Raw genomic sequence first — 25,943 nt, forward strand, 5'->3', positions numbered from 1 at the left:
GACTCTCCACTGCGCACTCGCCTCCTTCATCCCTCAGTGAACAAGCCCGACCCTGACTCTCCACTGCACACTCGCCTCCTTCATCCCTCAGTGACCTAGCCCGACCCTGACTCTCCACTGCACACTCGCCTCCTTCATCCCTCAGTGACCGTGCCCGACCCTGACTCTCCACTGCACAGTCGCCTCCTTCATCCCTCAGTGACCGAGCCCGACCCTGACTCTACACTGCACAATCGCCTCCTTCATCCCTCAGTGACCTAGCCCTATCCTGACTCTCCACTGCACACTCGCCTCCTTCATCCCTCAGTGACCTAGCCTGACCCTGACTCTCCACTGCACACTCGCCTCCTACATCCCTCAGTGACCTAGCCCGACCCTGACCCTGCACTGCACACTCACCTCCTTCATCCCTCAGTGACCTAGCCCTACCCTGACTCTCCACTGCACACTCGCCTCCTTCATCCCTCAGTGACCTAGCCCGACCCTGACTCTCCACTGCACACTCGCCTCCTTCATCCCTCTGTGACCTAGCCCTACCCTAACTCTCCACTGCACAGTCGCCTCCTTCATCCCTCAGTGACCTAGCCCGACCCTGACTCTCCAGTGCACGCTCGCCTAATTCATCCCTGTGACCTACCCTGACCCTGACTCTCCACTGCACACTCGCCTCCTTCATCCCTCAGTGACCTAGCCCTACCCTGACTGTCCACTGCACACTCGCCTCCTTCATCCCTCAGTGACCTAGCCCTACCCTGACTCTCCACTGCACACTCGCCTCCTTCATCCCTCAGTGACCGAGCCCGACCCTGACTCTCCACTGCACACTCACCTCCTTCATCTCTCAGTGACCTAGCCCAACCCTGACTCCCCGCTGCACACTCGCCTTCTCCATCCCTCAGTGACCTTGCCCGACACTGACTCTCCACTGCACACTCACCTCCTTTATCCCTCAGTGACCTAGCCCAACCCTGACTCTCCACTGCACACTCGCCTCCTTCATCCCTCAGTGACCGAGCCCGACCCAGGCTCTCCACTACACACTCGCCTCCTTCATCCCTCAGTGACCTAGCCCGACCCTGACTCTCCACTGCACACTCGCCTCCTTCATCCCTCAGTGACCTAGCCCGACCCTGACTCTCCACTGCACACTCGCCTCCTTCACCCCTCAGTGACCGAGCCCTACCCTGACTCTCCACTGCACACTCGCCTCCTTCATCCCTCAGTGACCTAGCCCGACCCTGGCTCTCCACTGCACACTCGCCTCCTTCATCCTTCAGTGACCTAGCCCGACCCTGACTCTCCACTGCACACTCGCCTCCTTCATCCCTCAGTGACCTAGCCCGACCCTGACTCTCCACTGCACACTCGCCTCCTTCATCCCTCAGTGACCTAGCCCTACCCTGACCCTCCACTGCACACTCGCCTCCTTCATCCCTCAGTGACCAAGCCCTACCCTGACCCTCCACTGCACACTCGCCTCCTTCATCCCCCAGTGACCGAGCCCTACCCTGACTCTCCACTGCACACTCGCCTCCTTCATCCCTCAGTGACCTAGCCCTACCCTGACTCTCCACTGCACACTCGCCTCCTTCATCCCTCAGTGACCTCGCCCGACCCTGACTCTCCACTGCACACTCGCCTCCTTCATCCCTCAGTGACCTAGCCTGACCCTGACTCTCCACTGCACACTGGCCTCCTCCATCCCTCAGTGACCTAGCCCTACCCTGACTCCCCACTGCACACTCGCCTCCTTCATCCCTCAGTGACCTAGCCCGACCCTGACTCTCCACTGCACACTCGCCTCCTCCATCCCACAGTGACCTAGCCCTACCCTGACTCTCCACTGCACACTCGCCTCCTTCATCCCACAGTGACCTAGCCTGACCCTGACTCTCCACTGCACACTCGCCTCCTTCATCCCTCAGTGACCTAGCCCGACCCTGACTCTCCACTGCACACTCGCCTCCTTCATCCCTCAGTGACCTAGCCCGACCCTGACTCTCCACACACTCGCCTCCTTCATCCCTCAGTGACCTAGCCCTACCCTGACTTTCCACTGCACACTCGCCTCCTTCATCCCTCAGTGACCTAGCCCGACCCTGACTCTCCACTGCACACTCGCCTCCTTCATCCTTCAGTGACCTAGCCCTACCCTGACTCTCCACTGCACACTCGCCTCCTTCATCCCTCAGTGACCTAGCCCGACCCTGACTCTCCACTGCACACTCGCCTCCTTCATCCCTTAGTGACCCAGCCCGACCCTGACTCTGTACTGCACACTCGCCACCTCCATCCCTCTGTGACCTAGCCCTACCCTGACTCTCCACTGCACACTCGCCTCCTTCATCCCTCAGTGACCTAGCCCTACACTGACTCTCCACTGCACACTCGCCTCCTTCATCCCTCAGTGACCTAGCCCGACCCTGAGTCTCCACTGCACACTCGCCTCCTTCATCCCTCAGTGACCTAGCCCGGCCCTCACTCCCCACTGCACACTCGCCTCCTTCATCCCTCAGTGACCTAGCCCGACCCTGACTCTCCACACACTCGCCTCCTTCAACCCTCAGTGACCTAGCCCGACCCTGACTCTCCACTGCACACTCGCCTCCTTCATCCCACAGTGACCTAGCCCTACCTGACTCTCCACTGCGCACTCGCCTCCTTCATCCCTCAGTGACCTAGCCCGACCCTGACTCTCCACTGCACACTCGCCTCCTTCATCCCTCAGTGACCTAGCCCTACCCTGGCTCTCCACTGCACACTCGCCTCCTTCATCCCTCAGTGACCTAGCCCTACCCTGATTCTCCACTGCACACTCGCCTCCTTCATCCCTCAGTGACCTACCCCGACCCTGACTCTCCACTACACACTCGCCTCCTTCATCCCTCAGTGACCTAGCCCGACCCTGACTCTCCACTACACACTCGCCTCCTTCATCCCTCAGTGACCTACCCCGACCCTGACTCTCCACTGTACACTTGCCTCCTTCATCCCTCAGTGACGTAGCCTGACCCTAAGTCTCCACTGCACACTCGCCTCCTTCATCCCTCAGTGACCTAGCCCTACCCTGACTCTCCACTGCACACTCGCCTCCTCCATCCGTCAGTGACCTAGCCCTACCCTGACTCTCCACTGCACACTCGCCTCCTTCATCCCTCAGTGACCTAGCCCGACCCTGACTCTCCACTGCACACTCGCCTCCTTCATCCCTCAGTGACGTAGCCTGACCCTAAGTCTCCACTGCACACTCACCTCCTTCATCCCTCAGTGACCTACCCCGACCCTGACTCTCCACTGCACACTCGCCTCCTTCATCCCTCAGTGACGTAGCCTGACCCTAAGTCTCCACTGCACACTCGCCTCCTTCATCCCTCAGTGACCTAGCACTACCCTGACTCTCCACTGCACACTCACCTCCTTCATCCCTCAGTGACCGAGCCCTACCCTGACTCTCCACTGCACACTAGCCTCCTTCATCCCTCAGTGACCTAGCCGGACCCTGACTCTCCACTGCACACTCGCCTCCTCCCTCCGTCAGTGACCTAGCCCTACCCTGACTCTCCACTGCACACTCGCCTCCTTCATCCCTCAGTGACCTAGCCCTACCCTGACTCTCCACTGCACACTCACCTCCTTCATCCCTCAGTGACCAAGCCCTACCCTGACTCTCCACTGCACATTAGCCTCCTTCATCCCTCAGTGACCTAGCCGGACCCTGACTCTCCACTGCACACTCGCCTCCTCCATCCGTCAGTGACCTAGCCCTAACCTGACTCTCCACTGCACACTCGCCTCCTTCATCCCTCAGTGACCTAGCCCGAAACTGACTCTCCACTGCACACTCACCTCCTTCATCCCTCAGTGACCTAGCCCGACCCTGACCCTGCACTGCACACTCACCTCCTTCATCCCTCAGTGATCTAGCCCTACCCTGACTCTCCACTGCACACTCGCCTCCTTCATCCCTCAGTGACCTAGCCCGACCCTGACTCTCCACTGCACACTCGCCTCCTTCATCCCTCTGTGACCCAGCCCTACCCTAACTCTCCACTGCACAGTCGCCTCCTTCATCCCTCAGTGACCTAGCCCGACCCTGACTCTCCAGTGCACGCTCGCCTAATTCATCCCTGTGACCTACCCTGACCCTGACACTCCACTGCACACTCGCCTCCTTCATCCCTCAGTGACCTAGCCCTACCCTGACTCTCCACTGCACACTCGCCTCCTTCATCCCTCAGTGACCGAGCCCGACCCTGACTCTCCACTGCACACTCACCTCCTCCATCTCTCAGTGACCTAGCCCAACCCTGACTTCCCGCTGCACACTCGCCTTCTCCATCCCTCAGTGACCTTGCCCGACACTGAATCTCCACTGCACACTCACCTCCTTTATCCCTCAGTGACCTAGCCCAACCCTGACTCTCCACTGCACACTCGCCTCCTTCATCCCTCAGTGACCTAGCCTGACCCTGACTCTCCACTGCACACTCGCCTCCTTCATCCCTCAGTGAGCTAGCCCGACCCTGACTCTCCACACACTCGCCTCCTTCATCCCTCAGTGACCTAGCCCGACCCTGACTCTCCACTGCACACTCGCCTCTTTCATCCCTCAGTGACCGAGCCCGACCCTGACTCTCCACTGCACACTCGCCTCCTTCATCCCTCAGTGACCTAGCCTGACCCTGACTCTCCACTGCACACTCGCCTCCTTCATCGCTCAGTGACCTAGCCTGACCCTGACTCTCCACTGCACACTCGCCTCCTTCATCCCTCAGTGACCTAGCCTGACCCTGACTCTCCACTGCACACTCGCCTCCTTCATCCCTCAGTGACCTAGCCTGACCCTGACTCTCCACTGCACACTCGCCTCCTTCATCCCTCAGTGACCTAGCCTGACCCTGACTCTCCACTGCACACTCGCCTCCTTCATCCCTCAGTGACCTAGCCCTACCCTGACTCTCCACTGCACACTCGCCTCCTTCATCCCTCGGTGACCTAGCCTGACCCTGACTCTCCACTGCACACTCCCCTCCTTCATCCCTCAGTGACCTAGCCCTACCCTGACTCTCCACTGCACACTCGCCTCCTTCATCCCTCGGTGACCTAGCCTGACCCTGACTCTCCACTGCACACTCGCCTCCTTCATCCCTCAGTGACCTAGACCGACCCTGACTCTCCACTGCACACTCGCCTCCTTCATCCCTCAGTGACCTAGCCCGACCCTGACTCTCCACTGCACACTCCCCTCCTTCATCCCTCAGTGACCTAGCCCTACCCTGACTCTCCACTGCACACTCGCCTCCTTCATCCCTCGGTGACCTAGCCTGACCCTGACTCTCCACTGCACACTCCCCTCCTTCATCCCTCAGTGACCTAGCCCTACCCTGACTCTCCACTGCACACTCGCCTCCTTCATCCCCCAGTGACCTAGCCTGACCCTGACTCTCCACTGCACACTCGCCTCCTTCATCCCTCGGTGACCTAGCCTGACCCTGACTCTCCACTACACACTCGCCTCCTTCATCCCCCAGTGACCTAGCCTGACCCTGACTCTCCACTGCACACTCGCCTCCTTCATCCCTCGGTGACCTAGCCTGACCCTGACTCTCCACTGCACACTCGCCTCCTCCATCCCTCTGTGACCTAGCCTGACCCTGCCTCCCCGCTTCACACTCACCTCCTTCATCCCTCAGTGACCTAGCCCTACACTGACTCTCCACTGCACACTCGCCTCCTTCGTCCCTCAGTGACCTAGCCCTACACTGACTCTCCACTGCACACTCGCCTCCTTCATCCCTCAGTGACCAAGCCCGACCCTGAGTCTCCACTGCACACTCGCCTCCTTCATCCCTCAGTGACCTAGCCCGACCCTGACTCTCCACTGCACACTCGCCTCCTTCATCCCTCAGTGACCTAGCCCTACCCTGACCCTCCACTGCACACTCGCCTCCTTCATCCCTCAGTGACCTAGCCCTACCCTGACTCTCCACTGCACACTCGCCTCCTTCATCCCTCAGTGACCTAGCCCGATCCTGACTCTCCACTGCACACTCGCCTCCTTCATCCCTCAGTGACCTAGCCCGATCCTGACTCTCCACTGCACACTCGCCTCCTTCGTCCCTCAGTGACCTAGCCCGACCCTGACTCTCCACTGCACACTCGCCTCCTTCATCCCTCAGTGACCTAGCCCTACCCTGACTCTCCACTGCACACTCGCCTCCTTCATCCCTCAGTGACCTAGCCTGACCCTGACTCTCCACTACACACTCGCCTCCTTCATCCCTCAGTGACCGAGCCCTACCCTGACTCTCCACTGCACACTCGCCTCCTTCATCCCTCAGTGACCTAGCCCGACCCTGACTCTCCACTGCACACTCGCCTCCTTCATCCCTCAGTGACCTAGCCCTACCCTGACCCTCCACTGCACACTCGCCTCCTTCATCCCTCAGTGACCTAGCCCTACCCTAACTCTCCACTGCACACTCGCCTCCTTCATCCCTCAGTGACCTAGCCCGACCCTGACTCTCCACTGCACACTCGCCTCCTTCATCCCTCAGTGACCTAGCCCTACCCTGACACTCCACTGCACACTCGCCTCCTTCATCCCTCAGTGACCTAGCCCTACCCTGACACTCCACTGCACACTCGCCTCCTTCATCCCACAGTGACCTAGCCCTACCCTGAGTCTCCACTGCACACTCGCCTCCTTCATCCCCCAGTGACCGAGCCCTACCCTGACTCTCCACTGCACACTCGCCTCCTTCATCCCTCAGTGACCTAGCCCTACCTTGACACTCCACTGCACACTCGCCTCCTTCATCCCACAGTGACCTAGCCCTACCCTGACTCTCCACTACACACTCGCCTCCTTCATCCCTCAGTGACCTAGCCCGACCCTGACTCTCCACACACTCGCCTCCTTCATCCCTCAGTGACCTAGCCCTACCCTGACTTTCCACTGCACACTCGCCTCCATCATCCCTCCGTGACCTAGCCTGACCCTGACTCTGTACTGCACACTCGCCTCCTCCATCCCTCTGTGACCTAGCCTGACCCTGCCTCCCCGCTTCACACTCGCCTCCTTCATCCCTCAGTGACCTAGCCCTACACTGACTCTCCACTGCACACTCGCCTCCTTCATCCCTCAGTGACCTAGCCCGACCCTCACTCCCCACTGCACACTCGTCTCCTTCATCCCTCAGTGACCTAGCCCGACCCTCACTCCCCACTGCACACTCGCCTCCTTCATCCCTCAGTGACCTAGCCCGACCCTGACTCTCCACTACACACTCGCCTCCTCCATCCGTCAGTGACCTAGCCCTACCCTGACTCTCCACTGCACACTCGCCTCCTTCATCCCTCAGTGACCTAGCCCGACCCTGACTCTCCACTGCACACTCGCCTCCTTCATCCCTCAGTGACGTAGCCTGACCCACGTCTCCACTGCACACTCGCCTCCTTCATCCCTCAGTGACCTAGCCCTACCCTGACTCTCCACTGCACACTCGCCTCCTTCATCCCTCAGTGACCTAGCCGGACCCTGACTCTCCACTGCACACTCGCCTCCTCCATCCGTCAGTGACCTAGCCCTACCCTGACTCTCCACTGCACACTCGCCTCCTTCATCCCTCAGTGACCTAGCCCGATCCTGACTCTCCACTGCACACTCGCCTCCTTCATCCCTCAGTGACCTAGCCCGATCCTGACTCTCCACTGCACACTCGCCTCCTTCGTCCCTCAGTGACCTAGCCCGACCCTGACTCTCCACTGCACACTCGCCTCCTTCATCCCTCAGTGACCTAGCCCTACCCTGACTCTCCACTGCACACTCGCCTCCTTCATCCCTCAGTGACCTAGCCTGACCCTGACTCTCCACTACACACTCGCCTCCTTCATCCCTCAGTGACCGAGCCCTACCCTGACTCTCCACTGCACACTCGCCTCCTTCATCCCTCAGTGACCGAGCCCGACCGACTCTCCACTGCACACTCGCCTCCTTCATCCCTCAGTGACCTAGCCCGACCCTGACTCTCCACTGCACACTCGCCTCCTTCATCCCTCAGTGACCTAGCCCTATCCTGACTCTCCACTGCACACTCGCCTCCATCATCCCTCCGTGAACTAGCCTGACCCTGACTCTGTACTGCACACTCGCCTCCTCCATCCCTCTGTGACCTAGCCTGACCCTGCCTCCCCACTTCACACTCGCCTCCTTCATCCCTCAGTGACCTAGCCCTACACTGACTCTCCACTGCACACTCGCCTCCTTCATCCCTCAGTGACCTAGCCCGACCCTCACTCCCCACTGCACACTCGCCTCCTTCATCCCTCAGTGACCTAGCCCGACCCTCACTCCCCACTGCACACTCGCCTCCTTCATCCCTCAGTGACCTAGCCCGACCCTGACTCTCCACTACACACTCGCCTCCTTCATCCCTCAGTGACCTACCCCGACCCTGACTCTCCACTGTACACTCGCCTCCTTCATCCCTCAGTGACGTAGCCTGACCCTAAGTCTCCACTGCACACTCGCCTCCTTCATCCCTCAGTGACCTAGCCCTACCCTGACTCTCCACTGCACACTCGCCTCCTCCATCCGTCAGTGACCTAGCCCTACCCTGACTCTCCACTGCACGCTCGCCTCCTTCATCCCTCAGTGACCTAGCCCGACCCTGACTCTCCACTGCACACTCGCCTCCTTCATCCCTCAGTGACGTAGCCTGACCCACGTCTCCACTGCACACTCGCCTCCTTCATCCCTCAGTGACCTAGCCCTACCCTGACTCTCCACTGCACACTCACCTCCTTCATCCCTCAGTGACCGAGCCCTACCCTGACTCTCCACTGCACACTCGCCTCCTTCATCCCTCAGTGACCTAGCCGGACCCTGACTCTCCACTGCACACTCGCCTCCTCCATCCGTCAGTGACCTAGCCCTACCCTGACTCTCCACTGCACACTCGCCTCCTTCATCCCTCAGTGACCTAGCCCGATCCTGACTCTCCACTGCACACTCGCCTCCTTCATCCCTCAGTGACCTAGCCCGATCCTGACTCTCCACTGCACACTCGCCTCCTTCGTCCCTCAGTGACCTAGCCCGACCCTGACTCTCCACTGCACACTCGCCTCCTTCATCCCTCAGTGACCTAGCCCTACCCTGACTCTCCACTGCACACTCGCCTCCTTCATCCCTCAGTGACCTAGCCTGACCCTGACTCTCCACTACACACTCGCCTCCTTCATCCCTCAGTGACCGAGCCCTACCCTGACTCTCCACTGCACACTCGCCTCCTTCATCCCTCAGTGACCGAGCCCGACCGACTCTCCACTGCACACTCGCCTCCTTCATCCCTCAGTGACCTAGCCCGACCCTGACTCTCCACTGCACACTCACCTCCTTCATCCCTCAGTGACCTAGCCCTATCCTGACTCTCCACTGCACACTCGCCTCCTTCATCCCTCAGTCACCTAGCCCTACCCTGACTCTCCACTGCACACTCGCCTCCTTCATCCCTCAGTGACCTAGCCCGACCCTGACTCTCCACTGCACACTCGCCTCCTTCATCCCTCAGTGACCTAGCCCGACCCTGACTCTCCATTGCACACTCGCCTCCTTCATCCCTCAGTGACCTAGCCCTACCCTGACTGTCCACTGCACACTGGCCTCCTTCATCCCTCAGTGACCGAGCCCGACCCTGGCTGTCCACTGCACACTCGCCTCCTTCATCCCTCAGTGACCGAGCCCGACCGACTCTCCACTGCACACTCGCCTCCTTCATCACTCAGTGACCTAGCCCTACCCTGACACTCCACTGCACACTCGCCTCCTTCATCCCACAGTGACCTAGCCCTACCCTGAGTCTCCACTGCACACTCGCCTCCTTCATCCCCCAGTGACCGAGCCCTACCCTGACTCTCCACTGCACACTCGCCTCCTTCATCCCTCAGTGACCTAGCCCTACCTTGACACTCCACTGCACACTCGCCTCCTTCATCCCACAGTGACCTAGCCCTACCCTGACTCTCCACTACACACTCGCCTCCTTCATCCCTCAGTGACCTAGCCCGACCCTGACTCTCCACACACTCGCCTCCTTCATCCCTCAGTGACCTAGCCCTACCCTGACTTTCCACTGCACACTCGCCTCCATCATCCCTCCGTGACCTAGCCTGACCCTGACTCTGTACTGCACACTCGCCTCCTCCATCCCTCTGTGACCTAGCCTGACCCTGCCTCCCCGCTTCACACTCGCCTCCTTCATCCCTCAGTGACCTAGCCCTACACTGACTCTCCACTGCACACTCGCCTCCTTCATCCCTCAGTGACCTAGCCCGACCCTCACACCCACTGCACACTCGCCTCCTTCATCCCTCAGTGACCTAGCCCGACCCTCACTCCCCACTGCACACTCGCCTCCTTCATCCCTCAGTGACCTAGCCCGACCCTGACTCTCCACTACACACTCGCCTCCTTCATCCCTCAGTGACCTACCCCGACCCTGACTCTCCACTGTACACTCGCCTCCTTCATCCCTCAGTGACGTAGCCTGACCCTAAGTCTCCACTGCACACTCGCCTCCTTCATCCCTCAGTGACCTAGCCCTACCCTGACTCTCCACTGCACACTCGCCTCCTCCATCCGTCAGTGACCTAGCCCTACCCTGACTCTCCACTGCACACTCGCCTCCTTCATCCCTCAGTGACCTAGCCCGACCCTGACTCTCCACTGCACACTCGCCTCCTTCATCCCTCAGTGACGTAGCCTGACCCACGTCTCCACTGCACACTCGCCTCCTTCATCCCTCAGTGACCTAGCCCTACCCTGACTCTCCACTGCACACTCACCTCCTTCATCCCTCAGTGACCGAGCCCTACCCTGACTCTCCACTGCACACTCGCCTCCTTCATCCCTCAGTGACCTAGCCGGACCCTGACTCTCCACTGCACACTCGCCTCCTCCATCCGTCAGTGACCTAGCCCTACCCTGACTCTCCACTGCACACTCGCCTCCTTCATCCCTCAGTGACCTAGCCCGATCCTGACTCTCCACTGCACACTCGCCTCCTTCATCCCTCAGTGACCTAGCCCGATCCTGACTCTCCACTGCACACTCGCCTCCTTCGTCCCTCAGTGACCTAGCCCGACCCTGACTCTCCACTGCACACTCGCCTCCTTCATCCCTCAGTGACCTAGCCCTACCCTGACTCTCCACTGCACACTCGCCTCCTTCATCCCTCAGTGACCTAGCCTGACCCTGACTCTCCACTACACACTCGCCTCCTTCATCCCTCAGTGACCGAGCCCTACCCTGACTCTCCACTGCACACTCGCCTCCTTCATCCCTCAGTGACCGAGCCCGACCGACTCTCCACTGCACACTCGCCTCCTTCATCCCTCAGTGACCTAGCCCGACCCTGACTCTCCACTGCACACTCGCCTCCTTCATCCCTCAGTGACCTAGCCCTATCCTGACTCTCCACTGCACACTCGCCTCCTTCATCCCTCAGGCACCTAGCCCTACCCTGACTCTCCACTGCACACTCGCCTCCTTCATCCCTCAGTGACCTAGCCCGACCCTGACTCTCCACTGCACACTCGCCTCCTTCATCCCTCAGTGACCTAGCCCGACCCTGACTCTCCATTGCACACTCGCCTCCTTCATCCCTCAGTGACCTAGCCCTACCCTGACTGTCCACTGCACACTGGCCTCCTTCATCCCTCAGTGACCGAGCCCGACCGACTCTCCACTGCACACTCGCCTCCTTCATCACTCAGTGACCGAGCCCGACCAACTCTCCACTGCACACTCGCCTCCTTCATCACTCAGTGACCGAGCCCGACCCTGACTCTCCACTGCACACTCGCCTCCTTCATCCCTCAGTGACGTAGCCTGACCCTAAGTCTCCACTGCACACTCGCCTCCTTCATCCCTCAGTGACCTAGCCCTACCCTGACTCTCCACTGCACACTCACCTCCTTCATCCCTCAGTGACCGAGCCCTACCCTGACTCTCCACTGCACACTCGCCTCCTTCATCCCTCAGTGACCTAGCCGGACCCTGACTCTCCACTGCACACTCGCCTCCTCCATCCGTCAGTGACCTAGCCCTACCCTGACTCTCCACTGCACACTCGCCTCCTTCATCCCTCAGTTACCTAGCCCGATCCTGACTCTCCACTGCACACTCGCCTCCTTCATCCCTCAGTGACCTAGCCCGATCCTGACTCTCCACTGCACACTCGCCTCCTTCGTCCCTCAGTGACCTAGCCCGACCCTGACTCTCCACTGCACACTCGCCTCCTTCATCCCTCAGTGACCTAGCCCTACCCTGACTCTCCACTGCACACTCGCCTCCTTCATCCCTCAGTGACCTAGCCTGACCCTGACTCTCCACTACACACTCGCCTCCTTCATCCCTCAGTGACCGAGCCCTACCCTGACTCTCCACTGCACACTCGCCTCCTTCATCCCTCAGTGACCGAGCCCGACCGACTCTCCACTGCACACTCGCCTCCTTCATCCCTCAGTGACCTAGCCCGACCCTGACTCTCCACTGCACACTCGCCTCCTTCATCCCTCAGTGACCTAGCCCTATCCTGACTCTCCACTGCACACTCGCCTCCTTCATCCCTCAGTGACCTAGCCCTACCCTGACTCTCCACTGCACACTCGCCTCCTTCATCCCTCAGTGACCTAGCCCAACCCTGACTCTCCACTGCACACTCGCCTCCTTCATCCCTCAGTGACCTAGCCCTACCCTGACTCCCCACTGCACACTCACCCCCTTCATCCCTCAGTGACCGAGCCCGACCCTGACTGTCCACTGCACACTCGCCTCCTTCATCCCTCAGTGACCTAGCCCGACCCTGACTCTCCACTGCACACTCGCCTCCTTCATCCCTCAGTGACCTAGCCCGACCCTGACTCTCCATTGCACACTCGCCTCCTTCATCCCTCAGTGACCTAGCCCTACCCTGACTGTCCACTGCACACTGGCCTCCTTCATCCCTCAGTGACCGAGCCCGACCCTGGCTGTCCACTGCACACTCGCCTCCTTCATCCCTCAGTGACCGAGCCCGACCGACTCTCCACTGCACACTCGCCTCCTTCATCACTCAGTGACCGAGCCCGACCGACTCTCCACTGCACACTCGCCTCCTTCACCCCTCAGTGACCGAGCCCGACCCTGACTCTCCACTGCACACTCGCCTCCTTCATCCCTCAGTGACCTAGCCCGACCCTGACTCTCCACTGCACACTCGCCTCCTTCACCCCTCAGTAACCTAGCCCTACCCTGACTGTCCACTGCACACTGGCCTCCTTCATCCCTCAGTGACCGAGCCCGACCCTGACTGTCCACTGCACACTCGCCTCCTTCATCCCTCAGTGACCGAGCCCGACCGACTCTCCACTGCACACTCGCCTCCTTCATCCCTCAGTGACCGAGCCCGACCGACTCTCCACTGCACACTCACCTCTGAGTCAGAAGGTTGAGACTTGAGCAGAAAAATCTAGGCTGACGCTCCAGTGCTGAACTGCTGCACTGTCGGAGGTGCTGTCTTTTGGATGTGGTGTTGAACTGAGGTCTTGTCTGCTCCTTTGGGTGGACGTAAATGATCCCAGGGCATTATTTTGAAGAAGAACAAGGGAGTTCAACTTGGTGTCCTGGGAAATATTTAGAAACATCGATGGAAACATAGAAGATAGGAGCAGGAGTGGCCATTCGGCCCCTCGAGCCTGCTCCACCATTCAATGAGATCAGGGCTGATCATCCAAATTCAGTACCCTGTCCCTGCCTTCTCCCCATATCCCTTGATCCCTTTAGCCTTAAGAAATATATCTAACTCCTTCTTGAATATATTTGATGAATTGGCCTCAACTGCCTTCTGTGGTAGAGAATTCCACAGGTTCAACACTCTCTGGGTGAAGAAATTCCTCCTCATCTCAGTCCTAAATGGCTTACCCCTTATCCTTAGACTGTGACGAAGGTGTTGCTATGGGTACCTGCATGGGTCCTAGCTATGCCTGCCTTTTCGTGGGCTATGTGGAACAATCATTGTTCCAGTCCTACTCGGGTCCCCTCCCTCACCTCTTTTTCCGATACATTGATGACTGTATCGGTGCCGTTTCCTGCTCTCGCCCCGAACTTGACAATTTCATTCACTTTGCCTCCAATTTCCACCCTTCCCTCACCTTCACATGGTCCATCTCTGACTCTTCCCTTCCCTTCCTCGATTTCTCCATCTCCATCTCTGGGGATAGGTTATCGACCAATATTCACTACAAACCCACTGACTCCCACAGCTACCTGGACTACACTTCCTCCCACCCCGCTTCCTGTAAGGACTCTATTCCATTCTCCCAGTTTCTCCGTCTCCGCCGTATCTGCTCCGACGATGCCACCTTCCACACCAGTGCTTCAGACATGTCTTCCTTTTTCTGCAACCGAGGATTCCCCTCTACCGTGGTTGACACGGCCCTCGACCGTGTCAGTTCTATCTCCCGCACTTCTGCCCTCACCCCTGCCCCTCCCTCCCTCCCGGAACCACGATAAGGTTCCCCTTGTCCTCACCTTTCACCCCACCAGCCTCCACATTCAACGGATCATCCTCTGGCATTTCCGCTTCCTCCAAAGTGATCCCACCACCAAACGTATCTTCCCCTCCCCTCCCCTTTCAGCATTCCGCAGGGACCGCTCCCTCCGAGACACCCTAGTCCACTCCTCTATCACCCCAAACAGCCCTTCCCCTTCGCCTGGCACCTTCCCGTGCAAGCAGAGGAGATGTAACACCTGCCCCTATACCTCCCCCCTTCCCACTGTCCAGGGCCCCAAACACCCCTTCCAGGTGAAACAGCGATTTACTTGTACTTCTCGCAATCTAGTATACTGTATTCGCTGCTCACGATGCGGTCTCCTCTACATTGGGGAGACCAAACACAGATTGGGTGACCGCTTTGCGGAACACCTCCGTTCAGTCCGTAAGGGTGACCCCGAGCTTCCGGTCACCTGTCATTTTAATTCACCGCTCCATTCCCACTCGGACCTCACCGTCCTTGGCCTCTTGTATTGTTCCACGGAAGCTCAACGTAAACTCGAGGAACAGCACCTCATCTTCCGATTAGGCAGTCTGCAGCCTTCCGGACTCAATATCGAGTTCAACAATTTCAGATCATAACCACGGCCCCTATTTCATTTTTCTTGTAATTTTTCCACTCCTTTCCCCCCCCCTTTCCTTTTGTTTCTCTCTCACACCTGGCAGCTATCTCTTGCCCTGCCAGTACACTTTACACCTAATCTCAGCCTATTACCGTCTCGTCTAGTTTCTAATACCTTTCATTGTCTCTTTTACTTCTTTTGTTTCTTTCACTTCTTTTGTCCGATCGCAGCCCTGCCTTCGATCTATTTTCTTTTCTTTCCAGTTTTGAAGAAGGGTTCGACCCGAAACGTCAACTCAAATTTCTCTCCACGGATGTTGCCTGACCTGCTGAGTTTTTCCAGCATTTTCTGTTGTTATTTCTTAGACTGTGACCCCTGGTTCTGGACTCCCCAGCCATCGGGAACATCCTTCCTGCACCTAGTCTGTCTAGTGCTGTTCCAATTTTAGAAGTTTCAATGAGATCCCCTCTCATTCTTCTAAACTCCAGCGAGTATAAGCCCAATCGACCCAATCTCTCCTCATACGTCATTCCTGCCATCCCAGGTATCAGTCTGGTGAATCTTCACTGCACTCCCTCCATGGCAAGAACATCCTTCCTCAGATAAGGCAAGCAAAACTGCACACAATACTCAAGATGTGGTCTCACCAAGGCCCTGTACAACTGCAGCAAGACATCCTTGTTCCTGTACTCGAACCCTCTCGCTACGAAGGCCAACATACCATTTGCCTTCTTAACCGCCTGCTGCACCTGCATGCTTACCTTCAGCGACTGGTGCACAAGGACACCCAGGTCTCGTTGCACTTCCCCTTCTCCCAATCTATTGCCGTTCAGATAATAATCTGCCTTCCTGTTTTTGCCACCAAAGTGGATAACCTCGCATTTATCCACATTACACTGCATCTGCCATGCTTCTGCCCAATCACCCAACCTGTCCAAATCATACTGGAGTTTCTCGACATCCTCCTCACAGCACACACGCCCACCCAGCTTTGTGTCGCCTGAAAACTTGGAGATATTACACCTAGTTCCCTTGTCTAGATCATTAATATATATTGTTGTTAGAATAAAATTTTGCTGGACAAGATTTTGCTGGAAAAGACACAAACAACAAATTCGCTGACTGGGACTAATTGAATCACTGCACAGTGAGACATGCCACGCTTACGCATGGCTGGAACAAAGTTCGTCTCGTGTCCTGACTGGGACTAATTGGATCACTGAGGACTAACAAGGTTCACTGGTATCCTATTATCAAACTAATCACATTCCGCCGGGGAACAAGATGGAACGAAGACTTGAAGAGGCAGAATTGGCAACACAAGTGTGTAAACTCCTGACTGGAGGAAAATAACGATATGCGCTAATAAACGATTTGATTGGATGAATGTAAATGATCTAAAACCAACTTCTTGGAATTGTATATAAGCTCGGCACGTACTACAATCGGGGAGAAGGTGCTCTCGCAGACCGCGTGGTTGCAGACGCTTCTCCCAGAGCTCTGTCATTTAATAAAGTTGTCTCTCTTACTCAAAGTCTAGTTTCCGAGGAATCATTTTTCCTGCAACATTGTGAACAGCTGGGGTCCTAGGACCAATCCTTGCGGTACCCCACTAGTCACTGCCTGCCACTCGGAAAAACACCCGCTTATTCCAACTCTTTGCTTCCTGTCTGCCAACCAGTTCTCTATCCAAGTCAGTACCTTGCCCCCAATCCCATGTGCCTTAACTTTACACGCTAATCCCTTATGTGGGACCTTATCGAAAGCCTTCTGAAAGTCCAAATATACCACATCCACTGGTTTTCCCTTATCTATTTTACTAGTTACATCTTCAAAAACTTCCAGTAGATTAGTCAAGCATGATTTACCTTTTGTAAATCCATGTTGACTTTGTCCGATCCTGTCACTGTTTTCCAAGTGCTCTGCTATTACATCTTTTATAATGGACTCTAGCATTTTCCCCACTACCGATGTCAGGCTTACCGGTCTGTAATTCCCCGTTTTCTCTCTACCACCTTTTTTGAATAGTGGGGTAACATTAGCTACCCTCCAATCCATGGGTACTGTTCCAGAGTCTATCGAATTTTGGAAGATGAACAGCAATGCATCTACTATCTCTAGGGCCACTTCCTTAAGTACCCTAGGATGTAGATTATCAGGCCCTGGGGATTTATCGGCCTTCAGTCCCATCAATTTCCCGAACACCATTTCCCTACAAATACTGATTTATCCCTTAATCAACATCACAGAAACAGATTATCTTGTCATTATCACATTGTTGTTTGGCTACACTTCAAAAAGTACTTCATTGGCTGTAATGTGCTTTGGGACAGCCGGTGGTCATGAAAGGCGCTATATAATTGCTAGTCTCTCTTTCTCTAAATATCACAAACAGATAGAAACATAGAAGATAGGAGCAGGAGTAGGCCATTCGGCCCCTCGAGCCTGCTCCGCTATTCAATGCGATCATGGCTGATCATCAAATTTCAGTACCCGGTCCCTGCTTTCTCCCCAAACCCCTTGATCCCTTTAGCCTTAAGAAATATATCCAACTCCTTCTTGAATATATTTAATGAACTGGCCTCCACCGCCTTCCGTGGTAGAGAGTTCCACAGGTTCACCACTCTCTGGGTGAAGAAATTCCTCCTCATTTCTGTCCTAAATGGCCGACCCTTTAGCCTTAGACTGTGTCCCCTGGTTCTGGACTCCTCGACCATCGGGAACATCCTTCCTGCATCTAGCCTGTCCAATCCTGTCAGAATTTTATAAGTTTCAATGAGATCACCTCTCATTCTTCTAAACTCCAGCGAGTACAAGTCCAATCGTCCCAATCTCTCCTCATACGTCATTCCTGCCATCCCAGGTATCAGCCTGGTGAATCTTCACTGAACTCCCTCCATGGCAAGAACATCCTTCCTCAGATAAGGTGACCAAAACTGCACACAATACTCAAGATGTGGTCTCACCAAGGCCCTGTACAACTGCAGCAAGACATCCTTGTTCCTGTACTCGAACCCTCTCGCTACGAAGACCAACATACCATTTGCCTTCTTAACCGCCTGCTGCACCTGCATGCTTACCTTCAGCGACTGGTGCACAAGGGCACACAGGTCTCATTGCACTTCCCCTTCTCCCAATCTATTGCCATTTAGATAATAATCTGCCTTCCTGTTTTTGCCACCAAAGTGGATAACCTCACATTTATCCACGTTATATTGCATCTGCCATGTTTCTGCCCAATCACCCAACATGTCCAAATCATCCTGGAGTTTCTCGACATCCTCCTCACAGCACACACGCCCACCCAGCTTTGTGTCGTCTGCAAATTTGGAGATATTACATCTAGTTCCCTTGTCCAGATCTTTTATATATATTGTGAATAGCTGGGGTCCAAGGACCAATCCCTGTGGTACCCCACTAGTCACTGGCTGCCATTCGGAAAAAGACCCGTTTATTCCAACTCTTTCCTTTCTGTCTGCCAACCAGTTCTTTATCCAAGTCAATACCTTGCCCCCAATCCCATGTGCCTTAACTTTACACGTTAATCTCTTATGCAGGACCTTATCGAAAGCCTTCTGAAAGTACAGATACACCACATCCACTGGTTCTCCCTTATCTATTTTACCAGTTACATCCTCAAAAAATTCCAGTAGATTAGTCAAACATGATTTACCTTTTGTGAATCCATGTTGACTTTGTCTAATCCTGTCACTGTTTTCCAAGTGCTCTGCTATTACATCTTTTATAATGATGTGGAGATGCTGGTGTTGGACTGGGGTGGACAAATGTGAGAAGTCACACAACACCAGGTTATAGTGCAACAGCTTCATTTGAAATCACAAGCTTTCGGAGCGCTGCTCCTTCGTCAGGTGAAGTGGTGACTTCACCTGACGAAGGAGCAGCACTCCGAAAGCTTGTGATTTCAAGTAAAGCTGTTGGACTATAACCTGGTGTTGTGTGACTTCTCATCTTTTATAATGGACTCTAGCATTTTCCCCACTACAGATGTCAGGCTTACCGGTCTGTAATTCCCCGTTTTCTCTCTAGATGCACAATAAGGGAAATCAATCTCTGTACCTTTAACTAACGGCGACATTGAGCGCGGGAAATGAATGAGCTTTAAACACCGGGTCCACTTGGCACTGAAGTGTCTGAAACTCAGAACCGGAACTCCAAGGAAACACAATACTGAACATGGCGGATTTCCTTACCCAGAGTGCCCCGCGCGGGTGAATACGGCCTATCTCCATCAGCAAGGGCTGGTCCCCGTAGACCGCCTTCCTGCGCGGAGCATGCGCGGTGCGGCTCCAGGACACTGAGCGGGGGCGAGCGCGGCCTCAGCAACACCGAGTGCGCGTCTCAGGCCCCGAATCAGAGCGGCCGGGCCCGGCGGACGTGCGCCCAGGGCCCCGGCACCAGGAAACCCAGGGTGCAGCGCCTCCCCCAGACAGGAGAAACCACAACTGGATCGACACAGCAGAGCCGCCAATCCAGAGCCGGCTTGTATCAGGGCGGGCGCTGGATGCGGAAGTCGCTCCCTGGCCGCCTGTGTCGGTCTTCTTGTTGCTTCAGTTTGAGCTGGAGTGGAGATGGAGGAGAAGCTGCTGGGTTTAACCCCCAGTACTTCTGAGCCCAGGAGGACCCAACAATTTCCAATGTGAGACTGTCAAGGGAGGTGGATTCTGGGGGAGATTAGGTTGTTAAACAGACACTGTCCCTACAATGTAAAAGATTATTGTTTTAGGAACAAGTATTTCTGTAGAGGCTTTTCATCTATTTTACATATGCAGATTTTTTAAATTAATTCTTGAGATGTGGACGTCGCTGGTAAGGCCATCATTTATTACCCATCCCTAGTTGCCCGTTGAGAAGGGGGTGGGGAGCCTTCTTCTTGAACCGCTGCAGTCCGTGTGGTGAAGATCCTCCCACAGTGTTGTTAGGTAAGGAGTTCCTGGATTTTCACCCAGCGACGAAGGAACGGCGATATATGTCCAAGTCAGGATGGTGTGTGACTTGGTGGGGAAGTTGGAGGTGATGGTGTTCCCATCCACCTCCTAGGTGGTGGAGGTCGTGGGTTTGGGAGGTTCTGTCAAAGTTCTTATCCAGTTGCAGATGTATAAAATCCTTCACCTTCACCCCCGCCCACTTCTGTCTCTCCTCCCATAAAGGCCAGAGTCTTGTGTAGGCCCAGACCAGGTGGAGGGTTCCCGTCCCTGAAGGACATCAGTGAACCAGTTTGGTTTTTACAACAATCTGACAGCTTTCAATCACTTTTTTCTAGTGCAGTCCCCACAAATGACCAGATTCATTAAGCTCAATTTCACAACCTGTCCCTGTTTTTTTCTGGGTTCTCTCTCATGCTCCCTTTTTCTTGTTTGTAATTCATTTTGCAGGGTATTAGAAAGGGAGGATTTGAAGACGGGAAGCTCAAACCAAACAGCACAGCAAGATCTGACCGAGTCACTCAATTAACTGGGACTTGGATATCATCCGCCTTTGAACATGGAAGCAAGAAGCAACCTTCACAGCGGGGAGAAACTGTACACGTGTTCTTTATATGGACAAGGCTTCAGTCGACCCTCTGGCCTGTCAAAACACAAGCAAGTTCACACCGGGGAGAGCCCGTTCACCTGCTCTGAGTGTGGGAAGGGATTCACTCAGTCATCCCGCCTACTGATACACCAGCGAGTTCACACCGGGGAGAGGCCATTCACCTGCTCTGAGTGTGGGAAGGGTTTTACTCAGTCATCCCACCTACTGATACACCAGCAAGTTCACACTGGGAAGAGGCTGTTCACATGCTCTGAGTGTGGAAAGGGATTCACTCAGTCATCCGACCTTGTGAAACACCAGCGAGTTCACACTGGGGAGAGGCCATTCACCTGCCCTATGTGTGGGAAGGGATTCAATCGTTCATCCCACCTGCTGATTCATCAGCGAGTTCACACTGACGAGAGACCTTTTAAATGCCCAGATTGTGGGAAGTGCTTTAAAAGTTCTGGGGGACTGACATGCCATCAACTTGTTCACACTGGGGAGAGACCGTTCAGGTGCTCTCACTGTGGGACTGGGTTCAGACGATCATCTGAACTCACTGTCCACCAGCGAGTTCACACTGGGGAGAGGCCGTTCACCTGCTCCGTGTGTGGGAAGGGATTCACTCGTTCATCCTACCTGCTGACACACCAGCGCATTCACACTGACGAAAGACCTTTTAAATGCCCGGACTGTGGGAAGTGCTTTAAAAGTTCCGGGGAACTGACATGCCATCAACATGTTCACACTGACGAGAGGCCGTTCAGGTGCTCTCACTGTGGGACTGGGTTCAGGCGAGCATCTGAACTCACTGTACACCAGCGAGTTCACACTGGGGAGAGGCCGTTCACCTGCTCCGTGTGTGGGAAGGGATTCACTCAATCATCCAACCTGCTGACACACCAGCACATTCACACTGATAAGAGACCTTTTAAATGTCCTTACTGTGAGAAGAGATTAATAAGCAAAAAGGATCTGCTGAGACACCAGCGAGTTCACACTGGGGAGAGGCCGTTCACCTGCTCTGAGTGTGGGAAGGGATTCACTCGGTCATCCGACCTTCTGAAACACCAGCAAGTTCACACCGGGGAGAAACCGTTCACCTGCTCTAGGTGTGGGAAGGGATTCACTCAGTCATCCAACCTGCTGACACACCAGCGAGTTCACACTGGGGAGAGGCCGTTCACCTGCTCTGTCTGTGGGAAGGGATTCACTCGGTCATCCCACCTACTAAAACACTGGCGAGTTCACATGTGACTGCAGGGGTTGGATTCTGCTGTTATTGCTGCTGTTAATCACATCCAGGACTGAACCATGTTCATTCTGACAGTTGGGGTTTGTTTCTGCCGATGTTAATAACCCCTATAACAGAGCTGGAGTTTAATATTGTGGATATATGCAAATAAATGAGCTTTGTTTTAAACATTGTTGTAGATTTTTGTCTTTCCCACCTGAGTGTTTAGCATCACCTGGCTGGAGCTCAGAAAGAACAATCTGGGGGAGGATCATACGGCGGGAACAGAACTCCAGCCTGGACACAGTCCTTCAGGACCACACTGAGAGGGGCAAATGGCACTTTGGTCTTTCTCGTCTCTTCACTGACAGCAAAGTCTCCGTGTGGGTTAATCTTGAGGCACTCCAGGTCCAGATGATATCCACTCACGGGTGTTTAAAGAGATGGGACGGTGCTCTGTGAGCCCCTTGCTCGTATCATCAACAGCTCCATAGAGTCAGGGATTGTTCCCTGAGATTGGAAGGTAGCTCACATAGTTCCCATTTTCCAAATCAGGGAGAGACCAGAGCCGGGGAACTACAGGCCCATCGGTGTGACCTCGATCACAGGGAAGATGCTTGAAGGGATCCTGAGAGATGGTGTTTATGATCACCGGGGAAAGGGAAGAGGCTGTTAGAGAGACTCAACGGGGGTTCAGAAAACAAGGTCATGTCTACAAACTAGCTGGAGTTTTGTGAAGAAGTTGCTCGGATGGTGGATGAGGGGAATCCGGTTGACATTGTCGACCTCGGGTGTCAAACTCATTTTCTATGGTGGGTCTGATCCGATATCCTGGCCCTTGGCGTGGGCCACATTCAGCAAAAGTTATTAAAATAGGAATAAATGAAGATAAACTATATCAGTGATTATTTACAGTTAGATTTTATTTACAACTGCTGCAGCTCCCGATCCCTGGCACCTCTCGGCTTGAACCATTGCATCAACATTTGGAGCAAGTGACTGGGCTGAGGCCTGTCCTGGATAAAAACATGAGGACCACTTGTCACCACAGAACCTTGTCACCCAACCACTGACCCTGTGATATACCTATCAATTCATCCAATGAAAAGCGACAAGTTAAGATAGTAACTATAGGTTTTTATTGGCTAAATAACAGAGCCCACCCTCGTGGGCGATCGGGTCCAACAAGGAGGAATACCAGCCAGTCGACCACCTTTATACCTGGGCAAGCAGGCGGAGCCATGGGCGGAGTCAGCTGTGGTCAGCCCAGGTATAACAGCGTGACAAGAGGTGACCTTGTGTAGTGACACAACAGTGTAAACAGTGATAACCATAGTGTAACGATATAAACAGTGATAACCATAGTGTAACGATAGTGAACGATAAAAGTGGTTTACCACAATGTGGTAAACCACTGTATTGTATATTGCCACCTCTGGGTGGCGCTGTGTGTGCGACCACCGTCTCGGCGGATGACTATAGTGACTCACTAAGCCACATACTGGCCTCCGTGACGCTGGATCAAGCCCTCCCTCACCATCTATCCAGCTCCATGATGGATATCGCGGTAAACGGCCGCGCCACCAGTTGCCTGATCGACAGCGGGAGCACAGAGAGTTTCGTCCACCCCGACACGGTACGTAGCCACTCCCTCACGATTCTGCCAACGCACCATCGCATTTCTATGGCGTCCAAGTCCCAGTCAATGGACATCAGCGGCTACTGTGTGGTGACCCTGTCAGTAGGGGGCACTGAATATAAAAAATTTAAACTGCTAGTCCTGCCCCGTCTTTGCGCTGCCGTCCTGCTAGGGTTGGATTTTCAGTGCCACCTTAAGAGTGTCACACTAGCATACGGTGGACCCCTCCCCCCACTCACAGTCTGCAGCCTTTCCACATTAAAAGTCCCCCCCCTCCCCTGTTCGCTAACCTCACCCGCGACTGTAAACCCATCGCTACCAAAAGCAGGCGGTACAGTGCCGGGGACAGAGCTTTTATCAGCTCTGAGGTGGAGCGGCTATTGAAGGAGGGCATTATCGAAGGTAGCACTAGCCCCTGGCGAGCCCAGGTTGTAGTCGTTAAAACCACTGCAAAACGCCGCATGGTAATCGACTACAGCCAAACCATAAACCGGTACACCCAGCTGGACGCGTACCCCCTCCCTCGCATATCTGATATGGTCAATCAGATTGCGCAATACAAAGTATTCTCCACCATCGACCTTAAGTCAGCGTACCACCAGCTGCCCATCCGCCATGAGGACCGCCAGTATACTGCCTTCGAGGCAAACGGCCGCCTCTACCACTTCCTTAGGGTCCCCTTCGGCGTCACCAACGGGGTTTCGGTCTTCCAAAGGGAGATGGACCGAATGGTTGACCAGAACGCGCTGCGGGCAACCTTCCCCTATTTGGATAACGTCACCATCTGCGGCCACGACCAGCAGGACCACGACGTTAATCTAGCAAATTTCCTCCGTACGGCCCAACGGCTGAACCTAACGTACAATAAGGAAAAATGTATGTTTCACACCAAGCGCCTGGCCATCCTCGGCTGCGTGGTGGAGAATGGAGTCATCGGGCCCGACCCCGACAGAATGCGCCCCCTAATGGAGCTACCCCTTCCCCACTGCCAAAAAGCACTGAAGAGATGCCTGGGGTTTTTCTCCTACTACGCCCAGTGGGTGCCCCTCTATGCAGACAAAGCCAGGCCCCTCATCAAAGCCACCTCCTTCCCCCTGACACCAGAGGCGTGTGCAGCCTTCACTCTTATCAAGAACGATATCGCGAAGGCCGCAATGCACGCGGTGGATGAGTCCATCCCCTTCCAAGTGGAGAGCGATGCCTCCGACTTCGCCCTAGCCGCGACCCTTAACCAGGCGGGCAGACCCGTGGCCTTTTTCTCAAGGACCCTCCAGGGCCCCGAGACGAGACACTCCTCCGTCGAAAAGGAGGCCCAGGCTATTGTAGAAGCGGTGCGTCACTGGAGGCATTACCTGGCCAGGAAACGATTTACCCTGCTCACTGACCAGCGTTCAGTAGCTTTTATGTTTAATAATAAGCAGAGGGGTAAAATCAAGAACGACAAGATCTTGAGGTGGAGAATCGAACTCTCCACCTACAATTATGATATCTTGTATCGGCCAGGGAAACTCAATGAGCCCCCAGATGCCCTATCACGTGGTACATGCGCCAACGCGCAGAGTGATAGGCTGCAGTCCCTCCACAATGACCTCTGCCACCCGGGGGTCACCAGGTTTTTCCATTTTATCAAATCCCGTAACCTGCCCTACTCCATCGAGGAGGTCAGGACCATGACCAAGAGCTGCCAAATCTGCGCCGAGTGCAAACCGCACTTCTATAGGCCGGACAGAGCAAGCCTGATCAAGGCCACCCGCCCCTTCGAACGCCTGAGCGTCGATTTTAAAGGGCCCCTCCCCTCCGCTGACCGCAATGTGTACTTCCTCAACATAGTTGATGAGTACTCCCGTTTCCCCTTTGCCATCCCTTGCCCAGACATGACCAGTACCACGGTCATCAAGTGTCTGAATGACATCTTCGCTCTGTTCGGGTTCCCCAGCTATATACATAGCGACAGGGGCTCATCGTTCATGAGCGACGAACTTCGGCAGTACCTGCTAACAAGAGGTATCGCCACGAGCAGGACCACCAGTTACAACCCCCGGGGGAACGGCCAGGTGGAAAGGGGGAACGCGACGGTTTGGAAGGCAGTCCTCTTAGCACTAAAATCTAAGGGCCTTCCGACCTCCCGCTGGCAGGAGGTCCTCCCTGCAGCGCTCCACTCCATTCGGTCACTGCTTTGTACCGCCACTAATGCGACCCCTCATGAGAAAATGTTCGTTTTCCCCCGGAAGTCTACATCGGGAACCTCGCTACCGGCATGGTTGACTTCTCCTGGGCCCGTCCTACTGCGGAGGCACGTGAGGACGCATAAAACGGACCCCCTGGTCGAGCGGGTGCACCTCCTACACGCCAACCCCCAGTATGCCTGGGTGACATAC

The 25,943-nt window shown here is 55.3% G+C and overlaps 1 pseudogene; it reads left to right on the forward strand.

Moving 5' to 3' along the window:
- LOC147118848 (uncharacterized) overlaps positions 1–22,115 on the forward strand; it is an 82,826-nt pseudogene extending 60,711 nt beyond the window's left edge.
- The last annotated feature ends 3,828 nt before the right edge of the window (positions 22,116–25,943 follow it).

The sequence above is a fragment of the Somniosus microcephalus genome, chromosome 4 (genome assembly GCF_052327205.1).
Source record: "Somniosus microcephalus isolate GS21.2 chromosome 4, FLI_Smic_1.0, whole genome shotgun sequence".
Lineage (NCBI taxonomy): Eukaryota > Metazoa > Chordata > Chondrichthyes > Squaliformes > Somniosidae > Somniosus > Somniosus microcephalus.